This window comes from Coregonus clupeaformis, chromosome 17, assembly GCF_020615455.1.
Source record: "Coregonus clupeaformis isolate EN_2021a chromosome 17, ASM2061545v1, whole genome shotgun sequence".
Lineage (NCBI taxonomy): Eukaryota > Metazoa > Chordata > Actinopteri > Salmoniformes > Salmonidae > Coregonus > Coregonus clupeaformis.
Genome location: NC_059208.1, coordinates 48461987 through 48484876, shown reverse-complemented (window position 1 = coordinate 48484876; position 22890 = coordinate 48461987). Strand labels below are relative to the sequence as shown.

The 22890-nt window shown below is 44.0% G+C and overlaps 1 protein-coding gene across 2 annotated transcripts in view; it reads right to left on the bottom strand.

Annotated features, from left to right (window-relative positions):
• LOC121586655 (ataxin-1-like) overlaps positions 1 to 22890 on the bottom strand; it is a 183261-nt gene that overhangs the window by 31560 nt on the left and 128811 nt on the right. The window contains exon 1 of one of the 2 annotated variants that reach the window (XM_041903553.2): positions 4126 to 4702. The exons of the other annotated variant lie outside the window; for it this stretch is intronic. The gene's annotated coding sequence lies outside the window, so the exon portion shown is untranslated. Of the gene's footprint in view, positions 1 to 4125; positions 4703 to 22890 lie in introns of those variants that run through there. 2 annotated transcript variants of the gene reach the window in all.

Sequence of the window (22890 nt, the reverse complement as noted above, 5' to 3'; positions counted from 1 at the left end):
ATTCTAACAGTATTTCTGATTGTCTTCTCAACTCACCATCACATACTTTTAATGTGGGGCTATGACAGTCAATTGCAAATTAGTCTGACGTAGTGTCTTATCTCACCACCAGTAATGAGATGGGTGTGCTTAATGCATGTCAGAGTTTCTCAAAGTCAGGGAGCGTGGTCGACAGTGCACATCTCTGCTGTCACATCCAACCTGGATCGATATTTGATTTTAATGCAGACGAGAGTACTGAATCCAGCTTCACACAGATATGAATCCAGCTTCACACAGATATGAGCTGGTGAAGGGTACCATGAGTTTTAATGCTCAGAGGGAGACGGCAGGGTATTCGCTTTGAGTCAGGCACCAAAACTCCTCTGCAGTCACCCGTGAATGGGTTGTATGCAGCATTCGGTCACATGACAGGTCGATCAGCTGTTCGATTTCACTTACTGGCATGTCAACTGAGCCAGGATCACAGTCAAATGGATTGGGAAGTAGGTCCCAAAGTCCTCTTCCAAGTGTTGGAGGTGAGCAGTCATCACTCGTGTGGGACACAAATAATATGCCATTTAGCAGACGCTTTTATCCAAAGCGACTTACAGTCATGCGTGCATCAATTTTTGTGTATGGGTGGTCCCGGGGATCGAACCCACTACCTTGGCGTTACAAGTGCCGTGCTCTACCAGCTGAGCTACAGAGGACCACACTACTGACGTAGTGTCTTATCTCACCACCAGTAATGAGATGGGTGTGCTTAATGCATGTCAGAGTTTCTCAAAGTCAGGGAGCGTGGTTGACAGTGCACATCTCTGCTGTCACATCCAACCTGGATCGATATTTGATTTTAATGCAGACGAGAGTACTGAATCCAGCTTCACACAGATATGAATCCAGCTTCACACAGATATGAGCTGGTGAAGGGTACCAGCTCATATCTTACTGATGCTGTTTTCTGTTAGAAACATGAACAGCTATGGGAAGGGGACATGGTTAGCTTTTGAAAGACTCTCTCTCCAACAATAATTATTTCCTTGGAATCCACTGATTCGGTAACTCATCTGTAAAGTGTTTTTGTATTTCCCCTGCATGCTTGCGTTCAGTTCGCTCAATTTCCCAAATATGTCCGTTACATAGGCAAGGAGAACATTTTTATTTTCATTACACAAAGAAACCACTACTAAAGGACACCAATAATAAGAAGAGACCTGCTTGGGCCAAGAAACACGAGCACTGTCACTGTCTGTGATTTATTTAGAATTCAAGGCACACTTAACCAGCATGGCTACCACAGCATTCTGCAGCGATACGCCATCCCATCTGGTTTGGGCTTAGTGGGACTATCATTTGTTTTTCAACAGGACAATGACCCAACACACCTCCAGGCTATGTAAGGGCTATTTTACCAAGAAGGAGAGGGCCTCCACAATCCCCCAACCTTAGCCCAATTGAGATGGTTTGGGATGAGTTGGACGGCAGAGTGAAGGAAAAGCATCCAACAAGTGCTCAGCATATGAGGGAACTCCTTCAAGACTGTTGGAAAAGCATTCCAGGTGAAGCTGGTTGAGAGAATGCCAAGAGTGTGCAAAGCTGTCATCAAGGCACAGGGTGGCTATTTGAAGAATCTCAAATATAACATTTATTTTGATTTGTTTAACACTTTTTTCGTTACTACATGATTCCATATGTGTTATTCCATAGTTTTGATGTCTTCACTATTATCCTACAATGTAATGAATAGTACAAATAAAGAAAAACCCTTGAATGAGTAGGTGTGTCCAAACTTTTGACTGGTAGTGTATTTGTTTTTCTTCAGGATTTGTGAAATTCTCCCGTGACCCCATTTTCAAATCAGGAGACCCCACATGGAGTCGCGACCCCTAGTTTGGGAACCGCTGCCATAGAGAGATGAAAGAGGAGAGAGGTGACAGCACCTGTCTGCCACCAGGGAGACATGTTCTTCTTTCTTCCTCAAGTTTTCATTTCTTTCTTTCTTTCTCAACTGCGTTTCCTCTCTTCTTCTCTTTCTCAATCGGTAAGCAGGAGAGGAGAGCATTGTCAGTAGCAAGTCACCAAGGTGACAGATGAAAGGTTCTATATACACACACTGCGGCCTATACATATTAGAGAGAACCCACACACTCCTCACAGTCACACACTGCAGCCCAGCTACAGCTTCACTTAGCTCAGCTCAGCCACTCAGGAGGAATACTCTCTCTGCTTTCTTTCTTCCTCCCTCTCTCCATCTTTACCTCTCTGTCTGTCTCTCTGTCTGTCTCTCTGTCTGTCCCTCTGTCTGTCTCTCTGTCTGTCTCTCTGTCTGTCCCTCTGTCTGTCCCTCTGTCTGTCTCTCTCTCTCGCTCCATCTTTACCGCTCTCTCTCTCTCTCTCTCTCTCTCTCTCTCTCTCTCTCTCTCTCTCTCTCTCTCTCTCTCTCTCTCTCCTCTCTCTCTCTCTCTCTCTCTCTCTCTCTCTCTCTCTCTCTCTCTCTCTCTCTCTCTCTCTCTCTCTCTCTCTCTCTCTCTCTCTCTCTCTCTCTCTCTCTCTCTCTCTCTCTCTCTCTCTCTCTCTCTCTCTCTCTCTCTCTCTCTCTCTCTCTCTTTCTTTCTTTCTACCACATTTTCCTAATGCTCCAGAGAAACCATTCCAAAGCACTTGAATCACCGGTCTCAACATCTATCTGACCCCAATAAATGAACTATGAGTCAACCGATCTGACGGAGAAATCATGGAAATAACATTCCCGGCCTCAGCAGAATCTTTACTTTGATGTGGGTCTTTATTCTAATCTATTTGTGTGTGTGTGCGTGTGGATGGGATGCAGCACAGACAAACACATAAACACTACCTCATCAACATGCATACTGCATTCTACTGGCTTGGGTTGTAGACATAAACCCAATGGGTTGTTAAGCTGAAATAAGTCTCTCAGTCCTTCAGTCCTGTCCTCATCACGAACCCTCCTGTTAGCCTGTGTACTCTCTATGATACTATCCTCCTCCTGCTCCCATTCACAAACTGCCTAATCCACTACAACCTACTACTCACACACACAGAGAGGGAGTGTGTGTGTGTTTATGTGTGTGTGTGTGTGTTGTGTGTGTTGTGTGTGTTTGTGTGTTGTGTGTTGTGTGTTGTGTGTTGTGTGTTGTGTGTTGTGTGTTGTGTGTTGTGTGTGTGTGTGTGTGTGTGTGTGTGTGTGTGTCTGGGATTAGAAAGGGAGAGGAATGGATGGGCAAAGCACTGCTAAATCCCTCTATTGCTCTATAATCCCATAGGCTTGAGTACACAAATACACAAACACAAACACAAACACAAACACAAACACACACACACACACACACACAAGCAAGTGTGCAATCTGGCATATACACACACACACACACACATGTTCACAGACTCATTCAAGGACACATTCATACAGAAACACTCCACTGATATCCCAACAATGACAATATAAACCAATTAAAATTGGATTTTGTTTTGCAGAGAGAGAGAGAGAGAAAGGGAGAGAGGGGGGGAATCAAATGCACTTCAATACAATGTTACAACATGTTGTTGATGTTGTTACAGTGGATTTCTGTTCCACAGTTCCTTTCAACCTGACAGGCATTTTTCTCACAGACGGACCACTAATTAAGCAGACAGGACTTCTATGTGACAGAATCTGACAAAGGATAAGTGTGTTTGTTTGTGTGTGTGATAGTGTGTATGTGCATGCTTACCCGTGTGTGTGTGCATGCGTGTATGTACTCTGATAATAAGATGGATGACCTCTGATCGTGGATTTGCTACCAAGAGGACTCTCGAAAACTGCAATATTCTCTGCTTTTCTGGAACATGGCTCTTGGACAAGATACCCCCCATGGCTATCCAACTCGATGGATTCTCCATTCACCGTGTGGATAGGACAGTGGAGTCGGGGAAATCAAGAAGGGGTGGGGTTTGCCTCTTCATCAACAACAACTGGTGTGCTGACTCGTGCGCCGTGGAAGTGTCGACCCATTGTTCACCCGTCTTGGAATACCTGATGGACAAATGACGACCCTTCTACCTCCCGAGGGAGTTTTCAGCTGTTAACGTGAATGTTGTATACATTCCACCTCAGGACAAGAACAATAACAAGCTGGCACTTACCGAACTATACGAGGCTATAACCAAACAGGAAAACATCCAGAAGCTGCTTTTCTGGTTGCCGGCGATTTTAATTCTGCTTCATTAGGACACGTGATGCCCAACTTCCATCAACACGTGGGGCCATAAAGTCCTGGACCACTGGTATTCTACCCACAAGCAAGCATACAAGGCCCTCCCTCGTCCGCCATTAGGCAAATCAGAAATGCCTCCGTATTCCTGCTTCCTGTTTACAAGCAGAAGCTCAAACAGGAATTACCCGTGACTCGCTCCATTGAGAAATGGTCACCAGAATCAGAGATTATTCTACAGGACTGCTTAACTAGTGCTGATTGACGATAACATCGACGAGATAACCACCTCCATCACCAGCTTCATTAGGAAATGCATCGGCGTCGTTGTCCCTACAGTGAATGTTCGCTGCTTCCCCAATCAAAAGCCCTGGATTACATGGATCCACATCAACAGGGCTGCAGTGGAGCGGGTCGAGTGCTTCAAGTTCCTCGATGTCCAAATCCCTAAGAACTTAAAATGGTCCACACACACGCGCACAGTCGTGAAGAGCGCCTCAGGAGGTTGAAAAGGTTTGGCATGAGCCCTCAAATCCTCAAAAAGTTCTACACCTGTATCATTGAGAGCATCTTGACTGGCTGCATCACTAATTGCTATGGCAATAGCACCGCCCTCGATAGCATGGCGCTACAGAGTGTGGTGAGGACAGCCCAGTACATCATGGGACCGAGCTCCCTGCCATCCAGGACCTCCATATCAGGTGGTGTGAAAGGAAGGCCCAGAAAATCATTAGACTCCAACCAACCACCCAAGCCATAGACTGTTCTCTCCGCTTCCGCACGGCAAGCAGTACCGGTGCTGACACCAACAGCCTACTAAACAGCTTCTATCCCCATGGCATAAGACTGCTAAATAGCTAACTAAATAGCTAACAAAATGGCTACGTGGACTATCTGAGTTGACCCTTGCATCTATTTTTATATTTGCACTGTCTCTATGCACACTCACAGGGCCCTACACACGTACGCACTGACACTCCAACACAAACACAAACACTCACTCCATCATTTTCTCACACACACAATATGCACATACATTTATACTGACTCTACACACACACACTCACATACAATCATCATATACGCTGCTGCTACTCTGTTTATTATATATCCTGATGCCTAGTCACCTTACCCCTATACACATCTACCTCTATCGATCCAGTATCCCTGCACATTGTAAAAATGATATTGGAACTGATCCTGTATATAGTACGCTTACTTACTTTATCGTGTTCTTCTTAATTCTTATTTTTATATATTGTGTGTTTTTGTTCTACCTTGTTATTTTGAGTATTACATTGTTATTGATTACTGCATTGTTGGGGTTAGAGCTTGCAAGAAAGGCATTTCACTGTATTTGTGCATGTGACAATAAAACGTGAAACTTGATAGTGTATGTGCGTGCTCACCCGTATGTGTGAGGCGAAGTGATTCAGCAGGCCTAGCTCTGTCATGTAAAGGTCAACAGGCCCTTAAGGTCACTCTGTCGAAATATGAATATATGAATAAAAGGTCAAAATTAGTTTACATGTAAACACCACAACCATGTACAGCAGGGTGCTAAGATAAGGTGCGTGAATCATTGGCTGCGTCCCAAATGGTACCCTCCTCCTTATAGTGTTAACATTTTTACTAGGGCCCATAGGGTGCATTAGGGAATATGGTGTCATTTGGGACATACCCATTTCCCCTTGTTCTTAGCACTGAATTCGGGTCGTCAAATTAGCTCATAAGATTACGTTTGTTAGCAACTCTGCATCAGTGAACTAGGCTCGCGTGACGAGTACTTTGCCCAAGATCTGAGGACTCGGGTTAGGGCCCAGAGAAAATGCTTAGGCTTTAGCTCAGTGGGCTACCATGGTTTAGAGTTGTGCTGATGGTCAGCCACAAATCTATATAATCACAGTATCATAATTTAGCTGAGCTGTCCTTTGTGAGCTCTAATATTCTGTATTTCGGTGTATTTCTAGGTGAAAAACATGAACAAGGTTAAATAAATTCAAATGACTATTTAAAATGACCATGACATGAATCCGGTCACCTAAACTGATCAAACAACAACCTTCAATTTAGGTGTCTGTTTTATGAAACATGGGCCACAAAAGCAAAATTTGTCTCAAAACTGGGGCACACATACACACACTCTCTCTCTCTCTCTTCACCTGCACATAGGGCCACGCTTTCTGGTTTCGAGGACACCACTGGGACGCACAACAATGGCCGTTGTTAGACAACAAGGCGTCCACACGCACGCACAAACACACACTGTCTGGCCAGTCATCATGTACACATTGAGTTTCTGTATAGGTGATTGTGCCTGTTATTTTGCTGTTATAATGGACAGAAAAGTGGGTCTATTCAACATGGCAATGCTTCCATTGTAAACGGAACTATTGAACTAGTGCATTCAACGTGCTCTCCGTATTACATAGCATCTTGGTGGGTAATGTAAGTCTTTTATAAGGCCTAATCACCCCCATACTGCACACTGTTAACTACTGCTTCACATGGTACCAATCCACTGCCCTCCTAGACACAAACATCTTGTCTCAAGGCCCATCGGCCCTTTTAAAGGACAGTAATGATTTATTTGTGACAGATCAAACATTTAGACAGGCCTCAGTTAATAAACAAGCAGTTTGTACTGTGGGTGACACGCACGCACACACACACACACACACACACACACACACACACACACACACACACACACACACACACACACACACTGCCCCCTGGCCCTCTACCCTGGACAACAGCTCTATAAGCCGACTGTTATCTGATAGCATGGGAACCAGAGGACCTAGCCCAGGGAGAGAGAGAAAGCAGCCTACACACACTGACGTGCAGAACACACACACACACACACACACACACACACACACATACACACACACACAGACAGTGTACACTCTCGAAACACGCAAGCACATACTCACTAACCAACACAAACACCTTTTAAAAAACAGGGCCTGCACAGACCCATGGGGTACAGTGTCTAGGAAAGTCATAAGAGAGGGAAATCACACATTCAGACAACTGAACAGTAAGAACCATACATTTACATAACACAACTAGCCTGCAGTTGTAATTTACATGCCATTTAACTGTTAGTGTTCCATGTAGCAGAATGATGATGACCTCATGTTAGAATGTTATCAGATGTGGATATTAATTAAATCTATGGAGATGCAGCTGTAGCATCACTGTCTCCATTAGTTACTGAGGTCCCTTTGAGCCAGGTGACGTGGTCAAGGTAGGTGTCAGGTGCTCTAAGGTGACGTAGGTTTCATCGCGTCCCCACACTATAGTAACCATCCCAGTTACCCAGTTACTTTCCATAGTAATCTCGTTAACCTTCTTTGAACTCTCGAGCTAGCTAGCTTAGCATTTATTAATGGTTGTCAAGAGAGACTATTTCGATAGTAACCATCCTAGGATGGACGAAGGGAGTGGGATGATAAGGAGAGTACACTCCAGATAGAAGTTGCCCTTAGGTACAGATCCAGGATCTGTTTATCTTCCTGAAACCATAGCCTTAAAGGTCCAACGCAGACGGTTTTATTTAAATATCAAATCATTTCTAGGTAACAATTAAGTACCTTACTGTGATTGTTTTCAATTAAAATAGTCTAAAATAAATTTGCAGCAATTCGACCATGAAGGCCTGATTCACGCAGTCTCCTCTGAACAGTTGATGTCTGTTACTTGAACTCTGTGAAGCATTTATTTGGGCTGCGATCTGAGGTGCAGTTAACTCTAATGAACTTATCCTCTGCAGCAGAGGTAACTCTGGGTCTTCCTTTCCATTGGCGGTCCTCATGAGAGCCAGTTTCATCATAGTGCTTGATGGTTTTTGCGACTGCACTTGAAGAAACTTTCAAAGTTCTTGAAATGTTCCATATTGACTGACCTTCATGTCTTAAAGTAATGATGGACTGTCGTTTCTCTTTGCTTATTTGAGCTGTTCTTGCCATAATATGGACTTGGTATTTTACCAAATAGGGCTATCTTCTGTATACCACCCCTACCTTGTCACAACACAACTGATTGGCTCAAACGCATTAAGAAAGAAAGAAATTCCACAAATTAACTTTTAACAAGGCACACCTGTTAATTGAAATGCATTCCAGGTGACTACCTCATGAAGCTGGTTGAGAGAATGCCAAGAGTGTGCAAAGCTGTCATCAAGGCAAAGGGTGGCTACTTTGAAGAATCTCAAATATAAAATATATTTTGATTTGTTTAACACTTTTTTGGTTACTACATAATTCCATGTGTTATTTCATAGTTTTGATGTCTTCACTATTATTCTACAATGTAGAAAATAGTAAAAATAAAGAAAAATCCTTGAATGAGTAGGTGTATCCAAACTTTTGACTGGTACTGTATATAAAAAACACAGGAAAATCACGTTTTCTACTGCACCATTAGGAAGACAAACCCAACACTGACCTTAAATCAGTTTCAAGGAACAACTTCATACTACTCTGAGAAAGTACATTCCACCTCCATAGCCTGAGATCTCACACCATTAACCCACCCTCCTCTACCCTTCAAAATGATAAAATAGAGATAGGCAGCCTTTGAAATATTCAACTCTAACCTGGCACTGGCCTCTATGTATCTTCACTCCTGACTGAACGCACAGCTTTTAGAGAGGGATGGAGGGATGGAGGTATGTCACGTAAGAGAGAGCGCCAGGAAAAACAGTAACGTTTCCTTCCCAAAACACGCAAAACAGAAAGACAAGTGGGTGTTAGACAATTGATGGTTAGAATAAAGCCCAAAATTAGTTCTGAGACTTTGATATGCTGAGGCTATTTGTCAACCAATCAGATCCGAGGTTTGTGGAGTTTCGGAAAAGTCACACGGGTGAGATACTGTAGTTCTGCAGGAATGTGTGTGGTATGTGTGTGTATGTGTGTGTATGTGTGCATGTGTGTGAGAGTGAAAGGGAGAGGTAGCGAGAGAGATGAGAGTGTGCGTGTATGTATGTATGAATGTGTACGTGTTTCTGTGTGCTTGTGTGTGTTTGTGTGTGTCTGTGTAAATATGATTATGTGCAGACGTGAAGCCATTACATCAGCGGTTGCCAAACTAGGGGTCGCGACCCCATATGGGGTCGGTTGATATGAAAATGGGGTCATGGGAGAATTTCCAAAATCCTATCGTCTTTGTCACTCAAAATCATTGTAATGTGGTTAACCTTAAAAATCTTAATGAAATTAATTAAAATCTAAAAGTTTAAATTCAACTAGAGAGCACCTTGAATTGTGGGAAAAGGCCGCACTTGACCGTTGCACTTGAATCATTCCCACGGTGAAAGGCCCGCTACGAAACCACACACTATTGCAGAGACTTCGATATTACCGGCCACAATTGACATGGTGAAAACAATGTGTGGGGAGGCTCACATCAATACCTTTGTCAGATAACACTGTGAAACTAAGAACTGATGCTATTGCTAGCAATCAAGGGGGAAATGACTGAACGACTCAAAAACTCCCCATCTTATGCTCTCCAAATGGACGTTAGCTGTGAGGGCTGAGATGCCCATGCTTGGCCTTTTGTTCACCACATGTCGGGGTATGCTATTCACGAGGACATATTGTTTTGTCTCACGATTCCCCAGCATGAAACAGCACAGGGGATGTTCAGCTGCGTGGCTATATTGACAAAAAACTGATTCCATGGGATCGAATGGTGGGCTTTTGCACAGATGGGGCTCCATATGGACGCATTGTATGATACAACCACTGAGCTATAATGGATACACCGAGAGCAACTGGCGCCAAAAGAGCTGAGCTCAGAACTCGGAGATACGCAGCAGGTAACTTCAATTGTAAACTATATACATCGCGCACGCCTGTTCAAAAAACTATGTGGAGATATGGGATCAGAGCATGACAATGTTATATTTCACACCGAGGCTTGGTGGTTATCGAGGGAGAGTGTTGGAAAGGTTTCGTGCATTGAGAGAGGAACTGTTATAATTCACAATGGACGTAAAAAACAGACTTTGTAGACTTTCTATGTAATGAAAAGTAAATGTGTCTCCTTGCCTATTTAACAGACATATTTAGGAAACTGAGCGAACTGAACGCAAGCATGCAGGGAAATACAACAACAATTCTACAAATCCGTTTGACTGTGATCCTGGCTCAGTTGACATGCCAGTAAGTGAAATTGAGCTGCTGATCGAGCTGTCATGTGACCGAATTCAGCAGACAACGCATTCATGGGTCATTATGGAGGTTCTTGACTCAAAGGGAATACTGTGCCGTCTCCCTCCGAGCATTACAACTCATGGTACACTTACTCAGTGCTCTCGTCTGCCTTAAAAACAAGTATCGGTCCAGGTTGGATGTGAAAGAAGAGATTAGGTGTGCACTGTCGACCACGCCCCCTGACTTTGAGAAGTTCTGACGCGACATGCATCAAGCACACCCATCTCATTAGTGTTGGTGAGATAAGAGAAATGATGTCAGACTATTTTGCAATTGACTGTCATAGCCCCACATTAAAAGTATATGATGGTGAGTTTTGAATACAATCAAAAATACTGTTAGAAAGTTTTGCAATTGACTGCCATAGCCCCAATGAAATAAGTCAACATTGGCTGTTAATTACATACATTTTTTTCACACGGTTGGTGTCGCGAGGATTTTCAGATATCAATATGGCGTCGCAGGCCAAAAAAGTTTGGAAACCCCTGCATTACATGGTTCTGCTGCAGCAGCAGTACTGTAGAAAGAAACACACAGATGAGAGGGAAAAGAGAAAGATAGGAGAGAGAAGGAGAGGAGGAGAGGAGACGAGAGAGAGGGAGAGGAGGATATGAGAGGAGAAGAGAGGAGAGAGAGAGAGGGAGAGGAGGAGATGAGAGGAGGACAGTGAAGTTAGCTAGCTTTAATACAATGACTGGTCTTTCTCAACCATAGCACAACAGAGGTGAGGGTGTGTGTGTATGTGTGTGTGTGTGTGTGTGTGCGTGCGTGTGTGTTTGTGTGTTTACGATGCAGAGCCTGACCCTAGTAAGCATAACAGCTCTCCATATGCAGCTGTCCCATGGAACAGGCATGACTCTCACAAACCTAACCCATTAACCCCCAAACCTAACCCATTAACCCCCCCCCCCCCACCCCACCCCACCCCCCACACACACAGACCCCAAATCCACACACTATCAGCCTGTAACACAACACTATCTCCAGCATGACCCTGTGCTGTGACTTTACAGATAATCCACTACCAGTTTACTATCACGAGAGCAATGAGTGACCAGACAGGGTTAAACACAAAACCACTGTCCTCTCTTCCAACCTCTTTTCTACGCTGACCATAGGCCCTGAGCAATGGAGCAAATGCAGCAGCTGCATCCCCACTTTCAAAATAGGGGTGCATGATCATTTACCAGAAGATTATCCTGATCCATTGGGTCATTTGTAATTTCCAACAATTCGTAATGTTTTGAGCTAGTCTGTGTTAAAATAGATATGCCCATTTTATATATGGCTTAGTGGTTAAGAGCGTTGTGCCAGTAACCGAAAGGTTGCTGGTTCTAATCCCCGAGCCGACTAGGTGAAAAATCTGTCGATGTGCCCTCGAGCAAGGCACTTAACCCTAATTGCTCATGTAAGTCGCTCTGGATAAGAGCGTCTGCTAAATGACAAAAATATATATATATATATATATATAATATTATTATTATATATTTTTTTTTTTTCACCTTTATTTAACCAGGTAAGCCAGTTGAGAACAAGTTCTCATTTACAACTGTGACCTGGCCAAGATAAAGCAAAGCAGTGCGATAAAAACAATAACACAGAGTTACATATCGGGTAAACAAAACATAAAGTCAAAAATACAAACTGAAAATATATATACAGTGTGTGCGAATGTAGTAAGTTATGGAGGTAAGGCAATAAATAGGCCATAGTGCAAAATAGTTACAATTTCGTATTAACACTGGAATGATAGATGTGCAAAAGATGATGTGCAAATAGAGATACTGGGGTGCAAATTAGCAAAATAAATAACAATATGGGGATGAGGTAATTGGGTGGGCTAATTTCAGAATGGCTGTGTACATGTGCAGTGATCGGTAAGCTGCTCTGACAACTGACGCTGAAAATTTGTGAGGGAGATAAGAGTCTCCATCTTCAGAGATATTTGCAGTTCGTTCCAGTCATTGGCAGCAGAGAACTGGAAGGAATGGCGGCCAAAGGAGGTGTTGGCTTTGGGGATGACCAGTGAGATATACCTGCTGGAGCGCAGACTACGGGTGGGTGTTGCTATGGTGACCAGTGAGCTAAGGTAAGACGGGGATTTGCCTAGCAGTGATTTATAGATGACCTGGATCCAGTGGGTTTGGCGACATATATGTAGTGAGGGCCAGCCAACAAGAGCGTACAGGTCACAATGGTGGGTAGTATATGGGGCTTTGGTGACAAAACGGATGGCACTGTGATAGACTACATCCAATTTGCTGAGTAGAGTGTTGGAGGCTATTTTGTAAATGACATCGCCGAAGTCAAGGATCGGTAGGATAGTCAGTTTTACGAGGGCATGTTTGGCAGCATGAGTGAAGGAGGCTTTGTTGCGAAATAGGAAGCCGATTCTAGATCTAACTTTTGATTGGAGATGCTTAATGTGAGTCTGGAAGAAGAGTTTACAGTCTAACCAGACACCTAGGTATTTGTAGTTGTCCACATACTCTAGGTCAGACCCGCCGAGAGTAGTGATTCTAGTCGGGTGGGCGGGTGCAAGCAGCGTTCGGTTGAAGAGCATGCATTTAGTTTTACTAGTGTTTAAGAGCAGTTGGAGGCTATGGAAGGAGTGTTGTATGGCGTTGAAGCTCGTTTGGAGGTTTGTTAACACGGTGTCCAATGAAGGGCCAGATGTATACAAAATGGTGTCGTCCGCATAGAGGTGGATCCGAGAACCAGGGGCTATATCTTAGTTCTGAATTTTTTTGAATGGGGCATGCTTATTTAATATTGAGAGGAAAGCACTTTTAAAGAACAACCAGGCATCCTCTACTGATGGAATGAGGTCAATATCCATCCAGGATACCCGGGCCAGGTCAATTAGAAAGGCCTGCTCGCTAAAGTGTTTTAGGGAGCGTTTGACAGTGATGAGGGATGGTCGTTTGACCGCGGACCCATTACGGACGCAGGCAATAAGGCAGTGATCGCTGAGATCCTGGTTGAAGACAGCGGAGGTGTATTTAGAGGGTAAATTTGTCAGGATGATATCTATGAGGGTGCCCATGTTTACAGATTTAGGGTTGTACCTGGTAGGTTCGTTGATCATTTGTGTGAGATTGAGGGCATCTAGTTTAGATTGTAGGTTGGCCGGGGTGTTAAGCATATCCCAGTTTAGGTCACCAAGCAGTACGAACTCTGAGGATAGATGGGGGGCAATCAGTTCACATATGGTGTCCAGGGCACAGCTCGGGGCTGAGGGGGGGCTGTAGCAAGCGGCAACAGTGAGAGACTTATTTCTGGAAAGGTGGATTTTTAGAAGTAGAAGCTCAAACTGTTTGGGCACAGACCTGGATAGTACGATAGAGCTCTGCAGGCTATCTCTACAGTAGATTGCAACCCCACCCCCTTTGGCAGTTCTATCGAGACTGAAAAATGTTGTAGTTGGGGATGGACATTTCTGAATTTTTGGTGGCCTTCCTAAGCCAGGATACAGACACTGCTAGGACATCAGGGTTGGCGGAGTGTGCTAAGGCAGTGAATAACTCAAACTTAGGGAGGAGGCTTCGGATGTTAACGTGCAAGAAACCAATGCTTTTACGGTTACAGAAGTCAACAAATGATAACGCCTGGGGAGTAGGAGTGATACTGGGGGCTACAGGGCCTGGGTTAACCTCTACATCACCAGAGGAACAGAGAAGGAGTAGAATAAGGATACGGCTAAAGGCTTTAAGTACTGGTCTTCTAGTGCGTTGGGTACAGAGAAAAAAAGGGGCAGGTTTCCGGGCGTTGTAGAATAGATTCAGGGCATTATGTGCAGACAAGGATATGGAAGGATATGAGTACAGTGGAGGTAAACCTAAGCGTTGGGTAACGATGAAAGAGATAGCATCACTGGAAGCACCGATTGAGTCGGTCTCCGCGTGTATGGGGGGTGGGACAAAGGAGCTATCTATGGCAGGTTGAGCTGGGCTGGGGGATCTACAGTGAAATAGTACAATAAGAAATAACCGAAACAGCAATAAGCAAGGCATATTGAAATGGGAGAGAGGCATAAAGCAATCACAGGTGTTATTCGAGAGCTAAGACAACAGCTGGTAATGGCGACAAAGTTTGGGCTGAGGCTAAACATAAACAGGGTGCGGTACTGTACAGATTGTATTTTGCACCCCCTCCCTCCCGTCACCTCATAAATGTTTTTGACCACTGGAAGGTTTTGCTTCCCTCCTGCGCGCCACTGTGTTGGTTCAGTGCAGTTAGAAAGCACTCGTTGCACCACTGATGTTTAAAATGAAAAGGCGCCTGCAAACGAAAATGGTTTATCTATTTTGTTGTGCTGTTGTTATATAATATAATAATATAATAATAATAATATGCCATTTAGCAGACGCTTTTATCCAAAGCGACTTATAGTCATGTGTGCATACATTTTTATGTTATACGTTATATTTGTATCGTTGTTTCTTGTCCAATGGTGTTGTTACATATCATTTGAGCGGCATACACCATGAGCAAATGAATTGTATCATTTAACTTTGCTGTAAGAACCATGATGAGCACGGCCCAGGCATGTCTTAGCTTCGCTGTATAGCAGCCTCTGAGTATTCCATCAGCCTACCAAAGGTTGCAATGAGTAGCTCGCAATTGAGAAATAATCAGTAGGCCTAATATGTTAAATCTGTAAAATAATTTTCCTCCCAAGCTGTTTACAGGCATTTAACACCATTCTGCATTTTGCCATCTATTTTCTCAACATCAATCGGTTAAATAACATTGTTCATGTTTTTATTCAGTTACAAAAGTAACAGTCTCGGGTGAGCCCCACTTTGCGGTTACAATGTAGCCAAGCTGTGAATGTATGCGCCTATGCGCCAAATGAAAAAGCACAGGATAATTAGTATCTTGATAAAACAAACAGCTCTGCTTGGCTTGTTAAGTCATATCGACAAAATAAGCAATTTATACCCTCTTTGCATCAAATATTTATGCTGCTGAGACAAGTTAATTTTAAACATTTTCATGGTGACAGCGCTTCAAACACCACTGCCAAAAAAAGTCAATGTCGGAGGAAAAGCGGAACAGTCAATTAATGTTTTTGCTGAGAATACACTTTTGTTATTCCTCATACTTTTCATGATTATTCTGTTTCTTCAGGATTTCTTGTCAAATATGTAGCCTACTCGCTGTGGTTGTTGTTCAAAATGACAATTTTAAAATAATTGGAAAATAATTTATAGTAGCCTAGTCCTGTAACTGCAGGCTACAGATTTGTTCAAATGTAAAACCATTTTATTTTCTCTCATCTTAAAAAGGCAAGATTCTCAAGGTTGGCTACAGTAGAATGATTTTTGCTCAACGTGTGGTTTTAAGAACCAAAAACCATTTACATTATGTATGCAGTGCTGTTATTTTTTTATATTTATTAAATTAGGCCTACACAGTAACAAAATACGCAGGCATTTTGTGTGTGTAACAAATCAAATCAAATCAAAATCAAATCAAATCTATTGGTCACGTACACATGGTTAGCAGATGTTATTGCGAGTGTAGCAAAATGCTTGTGCTTCTAGCAAGTAATATCTAACAGTTCCACAACAAATATCTAATGCACACAAATCTAAGTAAAGGAATGGAATAAGAATATATAAATATATGGATGAGCAATGTCATTATCAGAGTGGCATAGGCTAAGATGCAATAGATAGTATAGAATACAGTATATACATATGAGATGGTTAATGCAAGATATGTAAACATTATTACGATAGTATAGAATACAATATATACATATGAGATGGTTAATGCAAGATATGTAAACATTATTACGATAGTATAGAATACAATATATACATATGAGATGGGTAATGCAAGATATGTAAACATTATTACGATAGTATAGAATACAATATATACATATGAGATGGTTAATGCAAGATATGTAAACATTATTACGATAGTATAGAATACAATATATACATATGAGACGAGTAACGCAAGATATGTAAACATTATTAAAGTGGCATTATTAAAGTGACTAGTGTTCCATTTATTAAAGTGGCCAGTGATTTCTAATCTATGTATATAGGCAGCAGCCTCTAATGTGCTAGTGAAGGCTGTTTAACAGTCTAATGGCCTTGAGATAGAAGCTGTTTTTCAGCCTCTCGGTCCCAGCTTTGATGCACCTGTACTGACCTCGCCTTCTGGATGATAGCTGGGTGAAACGATATTATAACCGCGATTGATAATAGACAGTACTGTGCAGCCGTCTTCATCGACCTGGCCAAGGCTTTCGACTCTGTCAACCACCGCATTCTTATTGGCAGACTAAATAGCCTTGGTTTCTCAAATGACTGCCTCGCCTGGTTCACCAACTACTTCTCAGATAGAGTTCAGTGTGTCAAATCGGAGGGCCTGTTGTCTGGACCTATGGCAGTCTCTATGGGGGTGCCACAGGGTTCAATTCTTGGGCCGACACTTTTCTCTGTGTATATCAATGATGTCGCTCTTGCTGCTGGTGACTCTCAGATCCACCTCTACGCAGACGACACCATTTTGTATACATCTGGCCCTTCATTGGACACTGTGTTAACAAACCTCCAAACGAGCTTCAATGCCATACAACAATCCTTCAGTAGCCTCCAACTGCTCTTAAACACTAGTAAAACTAAATGCATGCTTTTCAATCGAACGCTGCTGGCACCCGCCCACCCGACTAGAATCACCACTCTCGACGGGTCTGACCCAGAGTATGTGGACAACTACAAATACCTAGGTGTCTGGTTAGACTGTAAACTCTCCTTCCAGACTCACATTAAGAATCTCCAATCCAAAGTTAAATCTAGAATCGGCTTCCTATTTCGCAACAAAGCCTCCTTCACTCATGCTGCCAAACATGCCCTCGTAAAACTGACTATCCTACCGATCCTTGACTTCGGCGATGTCATTTACAAAATAGCCTCCAACACTCTACTCAGCAAATTGGATGTAGTCTATCACAGTGCCATCCGTTTTGTCTCCAAAGCCCCATACACTACCCACCACTGTGACCTGTACGCTCTTGTTGGCTGGTCCTCACTACATGTTCGTCTGCCAAACCCACTGGCTCCAGGCCATCTATAAATCACTGCTAGGCAAATCCCGCCTTATCTTAGCTCATTGGTCACCATAGCAGCACCCACCCGTAGTCTCCGCTCCAGCAGGTATATCTCACTGGTCATTCCCAAAGCCAACACCTCCCTTTGGCCGCCATTCCCTTCCAGTTCTCTGCTGCCAATGACTGGAACGAATTGCAAAAATCTCTGAAGCTGGAGACTCTTATCTCCCTCAATAACTTTAAGCATCAGTTGTCAGAGCACCTTACCGATCACTGCACCTGTACACAGCCCATCTGAAATTAGCCCACCCAACTACCTCATCCATATATTGTTATTTATTTTGCTCTTTTGCACCCCAGTATCTCTATTTGCACATAATCTCTTGCACATCTAGCATTCCAGTGTTAATACTATTGTAATTATTCTGCACTATAGCCTATTTATTGCCTTACCTCCATAACTTGCTACATTTGCACACACTGTATATATATTTTCTGTTGTATTTTTGACTTTATGTTTTTTACCCCATATGTAACTCTGTGTTGTTTTTATTGCACTGCTTTGCTTTATCTTGGCCAGGTCGCAGTTGTAAATGAGAACCTGTTCTCAACTGGCTTACCTGGTTAAATAAAGGTGAAATAAAAATAAAAAAAATAATAAAAAAAGTGGCTCGGGTGGTTGTTGTCCTTGATTATCTTTTTGGCCTTCCTGTGACATCGGGTGCTGTAGCTGTCCTGGAGGGCTGGTAGTTTGCCCCCGGTAATGCGTTGTGCAGACCGCACCACCCTCTGGAGAGCCTTGCGGTTGTGGGTCGGTGCAGTTGCCGTACCGGGCGGTGATACAGCCCGACAGGATGCTCTCAATTGTGCATCTGTAGTAGCCTTTATGAAATCAATTGTTGGAGAGCCCTGCTCTAGCCCAAACTGTTCAAATGTGACTCATATAACCGGAGCTACATTCTACATATTCTTTCTATTGCAGATTCGGAGCCGCCCAAAAAATTCTAATTTGATAATGATAATAATAAATTAATAATACGTTTGCAATATAATTTTTATGTTAACATAATCAAGTACCAAAGTTAAATGCAAAAACTTTTCAAGTTGACAGTTGCATTTTCAAGTTGACAATTCTTGTTCAATGCCCTTCCAGATAACACTACCATATTGAGAAAGACAATTGTTAATAGATAAATCAAAGTTCACATTTGGAATTTTACTAAATTAGTGATCCCATTATTTGTGACAAAAAGACGACAAAAACTCAATGTCCAATTTAACTATGCTTTTTCTTAACCTACCAAACGCAAAATTAAAATCTTTATTTCATTTCCTCATCGTCATGGTTATCCTAGCCACATTCCTAACAGTTTGGCCTGTCAATCAATCCCTGAGGATGGGATTGTCAGGGGAGGAGCAGGATATTTCTGAGAGTCACAGAGTTGGTAGGGTTTCAGACCTGTCAATTCATTATTGGGAGTTGGATTTTCAGGGAAGGGAGCAGATTAGTTATTTAGTCATTAAAACACTTTTTCAATATAATGTATTGTGGCAAAAAAAAAAAATAAGTTCAGTTCATAAATATGGATTCCCCCTGTTAAGAAACAGTGTAGAATTGCAGGAAAATTGTTTTTCGAAATGCAAAATTGTTATGGTCCCTGAGACCCCCCGCCACAAGCACCCATGGCGCTGACCCAACCTTTGCCTCAGAAATAAGTGTTTATGGTTCAAACCTATAGACTGGCTTATGTATTGTAGAGCAGCAGTAGCAGTAGTATTCAGACCAGGGTTCAAGTAGTATTTGTTTTCTTTAAAATACTTAGACTGTTCCATTGAGCCCGACTGGAGTGGCATAAAGACAGGGTTTGCACTTTCGGGACAACTCCATTGGTTCCTTTGCGCCAGGCAAGCTCAATCAAGTGCAGCTTAAGAAATACAATTTGAACCTAGGTCTGGCAGCAGTAGCAGTAATGCAGGCATGCAGTGTGGTCACCTTGTGCTGGCATTCACAAAGGCACTGCAGAGGGAAGGAGGAGGAGGAGGAGGAGGAGGAGGAGGAGGAGGAGGAGGAGGAGGAGGAGGAGGATACTGGTTGGATGGCTCTGTGGCCCACATCAGGTACAACTACTGAGAGATCTATTACCTGATAAAAGCTAAGCAGACAACCTCCTCTGGCAATTGATAAAGGCTTTGATTCAGTGCCTCTGTGTGTGTGCTGGGGGGTAGTGTGTAGGTGAAGAGGGATCGGGTGGGAGTGTGTGTGTGTGTGTGTGTGTGTACGACACAGAGAAACACACTGTTGCTAAGGACCCAGGGGCGCAGTGTTGTACTAGAAGCCTCTATGTACTAGGCAGCCTCTACAGCACTCTTTATCTGGTGCTGTGTGTGTGTGTGTGTTGTTTGTGTATGTGTATGTGTGTGTGAGGACACCAACGCTATTCTTGGCTGGACGGGGGAAGTCTTGGCTCATGGGCGCATGGGAAAAGTGCTCTTGGCAGACGGAGCCGAGGCATTCCATTATGCCGTCCTCTTAAGCACACACACACACACACACACACACACACACACACACACACACACACACACACACACACACACACACACACACACACACACACACACACACACACACACACACACACACACACACACACACACACACACACACACACACACACACACACACACACACACACACACCACCACCACCATCACACACACACACACACTTTACCCTGCAAGCTTAGCACTGATTTGCAGTCGCTGAAGGAGGGACAGACCATGCAGAGAGAGACAAAATCATAGAGCCTTTAAAAGGGGACACCTGGGGCCTGTTCTAGCACTGTCATGAGCCCTCTCACTCCACCGGGTTACCACCTTAATGTGTTTCCACTATCTTCCACTCTGCTCATCTCTCTCTCTCTACTCAGCCTAACGAGCTCCACCTGTCCCTGCTCTGCTCGGCTCTAATTACTCTGCCAGCTGCGCTGCATTACCCACTAACCTCTCCCAGTATTTAAAGTCCTGTCTTTCAGCTCTCCTTTGTCAGATCGTCTGCAAAGCTCACACCCGGAACCTGTGTGCTCGCGCTTCTGGCTCACCCTTGGTTTGTGACCCCGGACCTGCCTGATGCTCGGATACTCTTCTGCCCCAGGAAAACCAGACCTGCTTTCTGCCATTACGACTCCTGACTACTCTTCGACCCCCGGTAACTCTGACCAGCCTTCTGCCTTGCTACAACGTATTTGGATTTCCCCTTGAACTGTACTTCTGCCTGTTTTCATCCGCCCGTTGTGTCTGTGTTTCCTCCCCCAGGACTTCTGGACCACCAACCACCGAGCGTCATCGGACGCATCGCTGCCACTGGGGGGAGGCACAGACCCAGCACATTGGACGGGATAACCCCTGGAGCCTTCACTCACTCCCTACTTCCCTTTTCCCTTAAGTTTAAATAAACTTTCTGGTGTGACGCAATTGTGGTCCTCTTGTCGTCTGTCTGAACCGTGACAAGCACTAGATAACTAGTCCCTGTTCTCACATAGCAGGGCCATAGGGCTGAACATCAGTTGACCGGTTACTGTTTCTTATTGTGATAAAAGTGTCTCTGTGTGAAGTACAGAGGAGGATGAAAGCACTAACTCAGAATAAAGCAGACACAAGACCGGCAAGCGGGGAGCAGGGCCGCACCTCTTTCATCAGGATCCTGTGCTGACAGACTGAGCTTAGCACCAAGCTGGGGGAAAACACTTTAGTCAGAGCTCTGTCTGGCCTGAACAGGCCACAGCCACAGACAAACAAGGATTTTCATGAGAACTTGAAAACTTCAAATTCCATCAGCAGTCATACGGACAAAGTCCCTATCTGTAAGGTTTTACCTGGGCTAAAACAAGAGATGGGTTATAGTGTGTCAGTTATCTCAGGGTCCAGGGGAGACAGAGGGAAGGAGGAAGAGAGGGAGGGGAAAGGGGGGGGGGGGAGGAGGGAAGGACTGAAGGGATGGTCAGTGTAGTGTGAAAGCCCAGCAGGACAGAAACAGACAGACTTATAGGACAGAGAGAGCGGGAGGGAGGGAGGGAGGGATGGAGAGAGGGAGGGAGGGAGGGAGGGAGGGAGGGAGGGATGGAGAGAGGGAGGACCATAGAAATAGAATTACAGACATCCTTCATTTGATTCCTTGTGGAGCTAGCAGGGAGTCTGCAGTAAAACTCTCCCCAATTCCAGTCACCCCAGGGGGGATAGGAGTGATGTGTCTGCTGGGGGGTGGAGGGATCTACCTTCCCTGTTGGTAGTACAGGCTGGAGTACCAGGTATAAACAGAAGGGGGCGACAATGTTCCTAAATCTTGTCAACAAAAACACAGTGGCAGAGAGCAAAGTAAGCACACACTCACACACATGAAAGCACCACAAGGAATGCATAGAAACAGTGAAACATAGAGGACCATATAAGGGTGAATGAATTAATAGATTTAAAATATATATATATATATATATATATATATATATTTCAGGATCACAATTTCATCAAAGTGCTTCATTTACATTTACATTTACATCATTTAGCAGACGCTCTTATCCAGAGCGACTTACAAATTGGTGCATTCACCTTATAGCCAGTGGGATAACCACTTTACTTATTTTTTTGGTGGGGTGGGGTAAGGGGGGGGTTAGAAGGATTACTTTATCCTATCCCAGGTGTTCCTTAAAGAGGTGGGGTTTCAAATGTCTCCGGAAGGTGGTGAGTGACTCCGCTGTCCTGGCGTCGTGAGGGAGCTTGTTCCACCATTGGGGTGCCAGAGCAGCGAACAGTTTTGACTGGGCTGAGCGGGAACTGTGCTTCAGCAGAGGTAGGGGAGCCAGCAGGCCAGAGGTGGATGAACGCAATGCCCTCGTTTGGGTGTAGGGACTGACCAGAGCCTGAAGGTACGGAGGTGCCGTTCCCCTCACAGCTCCGTAGGCAAGCATCATGGTCTTGTAGCAGATGCGAGCTTCAACTGGAAGCCAGTGTAGTGTGCGGAGGAGCGGGGTGACGTGAGAGAACTTGGGAAGGTTGATGCTTCAGGCATCTGTGAAGGGAGAATGACTGAAATGAATCACTAACCCTGTAAATCAAGCCATTCTGGAGCTTTAATTAATAATTTGTGGGGTGCTTATATTTGTCCAGTTACACACCTGGGGGTGTTTCTTGTACAAGTGTGTAATGGTAATGTGTCTCTTGCATATCCCAACTACCCCTGCACCCCCTGCGCCCCCCGTGCCCCCTGCGCCCCCTGCGCCCCCTGTGCTCATTCTACAATAGGACTACAAAGGGAAAACTAGCCACATCGCCGACACCGACGTCTTGCTTCCAGACAAGCTAAACACCATCTTTGCCCGCTTTGAGGATAACACAGTGC